Source organism: Physeter macrocephalus, chromosome 11, assembly GCF_002837175.3.
Source record: "Physeter macrocephalus isolate SW-GA chromosome 11, ASM283717v5, whole genome shotgun sequence".
In the NCBI taxonomy this organism is placed as follows: domain Eukaryota; kingdom Metazoa; phylum Chordata; class Mammalia; order Artiodactyla; family Physeteridae; genus Physeter; species Physeter macrocephalus.
In genome coordinates this window covers 117,798,131-117,805,600 of record NC_041224.1, presented here as the reverse complement: position 1 = coordinate 117,805,600, position 7,470 = coordinate 117,798,131, and positions in this window count along the sequence as shown.

Here is a 7,470-nt window from a genome sequence, read left to right as displayed (position 1 = left end):
TAGTTTTAGAGAATCAATTTATATCATTACTATTAGGGAGGGTGAGAATAATATATAAGTATTTAGTTTTGAAGTGCTTAAAAGTAGTTGGATATGGTTATGTCTGGTTATGGCATAATTATAGTATTCACACTATCTCAAGCAAAATAATGAATATGAGGATTTAAGTCTGGATTTGTTCAATTAATGCTTAAATTTGGCTTTCCTCCATTGACATCCCTCCTCGCCCCCTTAACCACTGACAAGTAGATTCTAATGTCCGGATCTCTGGTGAGTTGAAGGCAGGAAAAGTTAAGAATCGCTAGTTTAGATGGGTATCCAGATTATCTATCCTAGCCCTCTACTCAGAAATCTTTAATTCTTTCTCACTCTGCTGAAAGCCATTAAATCACTGTTGTATTTAATGGTTGTTACCAAACACTGGCCTGTGAGATAGATAGAAGATAAGTTTAGCCTTACAGAGAATCTTGAGAAGAGTCAGAAAGAGAAATAAGAGCAGGTCCACTGAGAGGTAATCAGGGAAGCATATCCTCACCTACCGATGCAAGGGTGTGGTCTATTTGTCAGTAAATAACAAATGGGGAGATCATTTAACTTTATCTGTTTACAAGTGGGCATTAGACAATTCTCTATAGGTCGCTTATGTTTCAGTATGTCTTCTGAACAGAGATACTGACTGCCTTTTTTCTGGAATATTTTTCTAGGATGTTTGTATGATAGAGAAGATAGAGAAGAGATAATGTCTCCCTCCAGAACAAAGGGCAGGTTTGCTTAGAGCCTTGGAATATAAAGATCATCTCCTTCTGAAGCAATGGGCACTATAAAAGATTTGGGTTCCGTGTGCTCAGGGTTCCTCTCCTGTAATGTGACCCTCTGCGCGTACAGGTGTCTCCTGGCCCTCTTTGCATTGTCCTGTGGGAATTGGAGCTTGGAAACCAAAACAAGAAAATGGAACTTTGACTATTTCATTTTTTTTCTTTTTCAATTAATTAATTAATTAATTTTTGGCTGTGTTGGTTGGGTCTTCGTTGCTGTGCACAGGCTTTCTCTAGTTGCGGTGAGCGGGGGCTACTCTTCGTTGCGGTGCGCAGGCTTCTCATTGTGGTGGCTTCTCTTGCTGCAGAGCACAGGCTCTAGGTCCGCGGGCTTCAGTAGTCGTGGGACGCAGGCTTCAGTAGTTGTGGCTCATGGGCTCTAGAGCGCAGGCTCAGTAGTTGTGGTGCGTGGGCTTAGTTGCTCCACGGCATGTGGGATCTTCCCGGCCCAGGGCTCGAACCTGTGTCCCCTGCATTGGCAGGTGGATTCTTAACCACTGTGCCACCAGGGAAGCCCCTACTTTGACTGTTTCTGTAAGTAATTAAGTCTTTTGTGTCTGACCCTGGAATCTCATGTCTTCTGCCAGTACCCAAAAAACTGTGCCAAACTAACTCATTAGCTTGCAGACCCTTCACAGTTCTTGACAGTTTTGGTGGTGAGAATGCGACAAAGGAGAGACGTGGCCTCCTAGAAGAGAAAGGATGATGGCCCCACGGGGCAGATTCAGAGATGAGACATACCCTGGTATCCAGTAGTAAATGCTCTTGCTCAAGTATCGGGTGGGTTAGGGGAACCAGGGTCCTCCGCTATCCTACTTGTTAGTTAATCATTAGAGGCTGAGCGGCAAGAAAGATGATTGAAACAAGCTGCCAACACAGTGCCTTAGTGGTTGGGCATGCTCCTCTGGGCAGGTGGAAGAAGGAATCTTAGGGTAAGGGGACGGCTCTAAAGATAATGTAGCCGTGGCTGCTAAGCCAAGGAACCCCAAAAACAGAGATAAATGGTGACAGCAGTGAGGGGCATGTTATTCAGTAGAGACCTTTGGGTGGTCTGAAACACTCCACATTTATTCAGGTGAACTGAATGCAAAACCTTGCTAATGGGCTCAGAGCTGCTCTCTCCCTCTGTGCCCCCTTCTCTTCTATCCTGGCTTCAGTTTCATTAAGGAGGAAGATGATCAAAGGTGAGACTCAGTGCATCCTGCCTTAGTATGCTGGGGAGCTTCGCAGAGGGCAGAGAGTCAAACTTTCATGGCTCCATTGGATATAGTTACCCAAGTCATTATCCTACCCATTCCTGTGGGAGGAGGGGCACCAGAATTCAACTAGTGGAGTTTGGGCAATTTTTGCAGTGGAGAACGGAAATTTATGTGACCCTGTTGGGTGCAGCTGTTTGGGCCGATTCAGTGTACTGCTGTAGCTTCCACTGGTGAATGCATAATGGGTATTGATGTTTACAGGTCTGTGCTATCAATGCTTGTCAGTGCCAGAGGTGACACTCATGTTCAGGAAGAGATGTATGTAGAGAAATACTAGTACCTTTGGATCCCCACAACCCAGATGACCCCTTTGAGCTACAAGGCTCTATGACTAATGTAACCATTTAGAGTCTGGCAAAAAGAGGCATCTTCCATCTGAGGTGCTCCTTGGATATTTGGACTCCTGGGCCCTCTTGTCCCCTGGTAGTGGCTCTCCTTTTGTAAACAGCTAGGAACTTGCTACTGGGCTGTTCTTGGAACTGACTCATGGAAGCCTTTTGACTCTCCGGCATGATAGTTTCATTTCAGGGTGAATCAGCTGGACTCAAACGGGATGGGGAGGCCAAACCAGCCTCACTGTCAAAGGTAAATGCTGTATTCCAGTGTGCAGCTGACCGGGCTCCAGTAGCGTCTCAGCTTTACATGAAGAAGGGGCAGCCCTCCCTCTGGGAATACTTTACCTCTTGTTCTGCTGCCTGAAGCAAAACTGCTGGTTCAGTGGGGACCTCGGTTCACAGAGATTACCCTGAGTGCTAAGGTCTACTTCACTGATGGTTTGGCTAAGCTTAAACCTGATGGTATCTGCTGAACTTCTGCTACTATCAGCCTCAGTGTCAGCTCTGCAGAACCAACCATGGGCATGCTTGTTCCATTTGCTGTTAAAACTTAAGGCTGTTCTCACAGCCCTGGCCAATACTCCCCTTGATACAACTTATCTTTTTACTGACCCCTGGGCTGTAGCCAATGGTCTAGCAGTTTGGTCTGTCACTTGGAAAACTACAGATCGGTAGGTTAAAGACATCCTTTTTTTTTTTTTTGCGGTACACGGGCCTCTCACTGTTGTGGCCTCTCCCGTTGCGGAGCACAGGCTCTGGACACGCAGGCTCAGCGGCCATGGCTCACGGGCCTAGCCGCTCCGCGGCATGTGGGATCTTCCCGGACCGGGGCACGAACCCGTGTCCCCTGCATCGGCAGGCGGACTCCCAACCACTGCGCCACCAGGGAAGCCCTAATTTATTTATTTTTTAAAATTTATTTATTTATTTATTTTTGGCCGCGTTGGGTCTTCGTTGCCGCACGCAGGCTTTCTCTAGTTGCGGCACGCCGGGGGCTAATCTTCCTTGCGGTGCGTGGGCTTCTTACTGAGGTGGCTCCTCTTGTCACGGAGCACGGTCTTCAGTAGTTGCAGCACGTGGGCTCAGTAGTTGTGGCTTGTGGGCCCTAGAGCACAGGCTCAGTAGTTGTGGCGCACGGGCTTAGTTGCTCTGCGACATGTGAGATCTTCTTGGACCAGGGCTCGAACATGTGTCCCCTGCATTGGCAGGTGGATTCTTAACCACTGTACCACCAGGACAGTCCCTATTTTATTTTATTTTATTTTATTTTATAGTTTACATGGAAACTCTATTTTCTCTGATTCTTAAATATTCACCAGGGTTTTTAAAAGCATATGTCAAATGTCCTTACACGAACATTTTTACAGTACAGAATTGAACTCTTTACTAATGGTTGGTAAAGCTGTTCATGAGAACCATCTACTTTGCTCCCTCCTCAATGAGGAAAGGCTAGTTTAGTAGTATAGTTGAGAAAAAGAGGGTAACTTGGACCAAGGTGGTGGCACTGAGGTAGAAGCAAGATATGGTGACTAAGTAGATATAGAGAGTGAGGGGGAGGAGAGAGTCCAGGTTTCTGTCCTGAGCAACTTGGTAAGTGGTGACATTCACTGACATGGGGACTTGGGGGAAATGATCAGGTGTAGGGGTGATCCTGCAGGCGTCAGTGGGTTGTAGGTGATAAAGGGCTTTGTAAGCCCTAGAGCAGTGGGAGTCATTGGAGAGTTTTAAATGAGGGCGTGATATCAGATTTGCACTTTTTTTTTTTTTTTGGCCACACCGCGTGCCTGTGGTATCTTAGTTCCCTGACCAGGGATTGAACCCTGGCACTCGGCAGTGAAAGCACGGAGTCCTAACCACTGGACCACCAAGGAATTCCCCAGATTTGCATTTTAGTAAGATCATTCTGGTTACAACGTTAAACATGGATTGGAGGGGATAAAAACTCTGGTAGGAAAACTATTTAAAAGGCTGTTAGAGTAATTCAGGCAGCGCATGGTGGTCAAACTAAGTTTGTTGCAGTGGAGATGAGAAGTGGATAAAATTGAGAGATGTCAATGGTAGAGGAGATTTGGAAGTCATGGTTGCTGATCAGATTTTTGGCTGACTCAGTTGAGTGGTTAGTGAATTTTTAATGAATTTTTGATTCATTAAAAATTAATATAAAGAGGTGAATGGGTTTGGCATAGGAGAAAATGATTTAAGTTTTTGATGTGTCGAGTTTGATGTCGATGAAATATTTGAGTGGAGCTGTTTAGTAGTCTGATGAATATGGAGAGATAATAATCAGGAAATGGATCTGGGCTGAATGTATATATATATGTATGTATGTCATAGATAGATGATAACTGAAGTCAAAGGAAAGGATGAAAGTTCCTAGGAAGCGCATAGAAGGCAGAGGCTGTTAATCTGGTGTCTAAGCTTATAAAGCTCCTGAAATTATATGTAAAATTTCTGGGGAGCTTTCCCATTGCTTTAATCAGATTTTCAAAGTCATCATTTACTTGAAAGGGTTAAGAACCACTATTATAATCTATATTTGAAGGTTTTTGCAATGAACATGAATTAATTAATAATTTAAAAAGCATATAATACTATACGATAGATTGGAACATGGCAAAATGGGGAAAAACTGGCAATATCTATGAAAATATGTTTACTTTCCTAATCTACAAAAACATTTTGGAAATCAATAAGAAATAGAGTTCCATAACCCCTATTCAAAAACACTTGGGACTATAAATATTTCAGAATTCCGATTTTGGGGGGCTTTAGAAAGGTAAATGGTGTATATTATTTAATATTCCTAGTGAGGCCCAGGGAAATATGCAGTTTATCAAATATATTTTTAGTTCTGCATTGAACTATCTGAATATTCACAGTAAATGAGGTAAATAAAACTATAGTTTTGCATCAGTCCAGAGAACGTTTTGCTGGCAAAAGAGTTCATATCAAGCCAGATTATGCTACCAAATGGGTTGTGAACAATTTAAAATTTTCAGAGTTTTTTTTGATTTGGGGGATTGCAAATAAGAGATTGTTGATTTGTACCAACATTTCAGTAAAACACTGGGCAAGAGCAGAAACATGTCACAAAAGAAGAAATAGGAAATAACCAGAAAATATATAAAAAGGTATTTAGCTTCACTGGTGATCAAAGAATGCCAATTAAAATAAGATATTTCATTACCTCTCAGATTGGCAGAGGTTGATAATCTAGGATTGGCATGCAGAGCTGGGTGGGAAGCTTCACTGTGGGAAGCACCATTCTAAGATGGCCCCATGATCTCTGCCCTCTGGTGTTATGTCCTCTAGAACCCCCTCCCCTTGAGAGTGGGTAGGACATGTGATTTGCTTCAATGACAACAGTGATGGGATGTCACTTTCATGATTATGTTACTTTTTTTTTTTTTTTTTTTTTTGTGGTACGCGGGCCTCTCACTGCTGTGGCCTTCTCCAGTTGCAGAGCACAGGCTCCGGACGCGCAGGCTCAGCGGCCATTGCTCACGGGCCCAGCCGCTCTGCGGCATGTGGGATCCTCCCAGATCGGGGCACGAACCCGTGTACCCTGCATCGACAGGCGGACTCTCAACCACTGCGCCACCAGGGAAGCCCTATGTTACATTTTTAAAGACCCTATCTTGGCAGACTGGAGAGGAGAGATTCTATTGCTGGCCTTGAAGAAGCAAAGTGCCATGCTTTGAACTTACTATGGAGAAGGCCATGTGGCAGGGAACTGTGGGCAGCCTCTAGGCTCTGTGGGCAGCCTCTAGGCGCTGTGGGCAGCCTCTAGCTGATGGCCGGTAAGAAGCCAGATTCTCATTCATACAGCTACCAGGTAGAAAATTCTCCTCTAGTTGAGTGTCCAGATGAGAACACAGCTCAGCAGACACCTTGGCTGCAACCTTGTGAAACTCTCAGTGAAGGACACAGGGAAACTGTACCTACACTCCCCAACCAAAGACACTTTTATGCTTTTAAGTTTGTTTATTATGTAGCAATATAATACTAAAACATTCATGCAGGTAGAAGTGTATATTGTCTCAAGGTGTATCAATATTTAAAAAACAAAAAACACAACAAGCAAACAAAAATATATATAAGGACTTCCCTGGTGGCGCAGTGGTTAAGAATCCACCTGCCAATGCAGGGGACATGGGTTTGTGCCCTGGTCCAGGAATATCCCACATGCTGTGGAGCAACTAAGCCCGTGCGCCACAACTACTGAGCCTGTGCTCTAGAGCCTGTGCCACAACTACTGTGCCTGCACGCCTAGAGCCCATGCTCTGCAACAAGAGAAGCCACACAATGAGAAGCCTGTGCACCGCAACGAAGAGTAGCCCCCGCTCACCACAACTAGAGAAAACCTGCTCGCAGCAACGAAGACCCAATGCAGCTCCCCCCCCAAAACAAATATATGTCTTTTGACCCAGCAGCTCTACTCTTAGTCTATAGACAGTTAAATTATATGTTCAAGGATATTAATTGAGATGAGGCTTAAACAGTAGAAAAGTGGTAACAAGATGAATGGCTGTTCATTGAGGACTGGTTAAATTATGGTGTATTTATATTTAAAAATGATGTACACATTTAGTTTATGTTATGGAGAGACAGCAGATAGTAAATGGTATGTACTAGATACCATAATGGGCCAAAATCTCCACCTCTCCCCCCTTTTTTACTGTCAAAGGGCATGATATACTTTAGGTCTGTTATTCAAAATGGTTTTGCTCATCTCAAAGTCCAGAACTAGGCAGAATTTCCCTATCAGTCACAGGCATTGCCTGACCAGGGTGTTGGGGGAAGAGCCAGCCTCTGGAGGAGCAGACAAATTGGTCTCCTGGTGGGTAGCTCATTCCCAAGAAGATAGGTGAATATCTTGCGTTTCCAGTTCTTTCCAAATTTCCAAGTGGGTATGTCATTTTACGTCCCCAAATGGAGAGGGGCTAGGAATGCACTGAAGGAAAACCTTTCCTCAAGGAAATCAGGAGTGAGAGCAATTCTTCCCTCGATGGCAACACTGGCCTTTGATTTTGCCATCCAGGAAGGAAGTGCTGGAGGTGA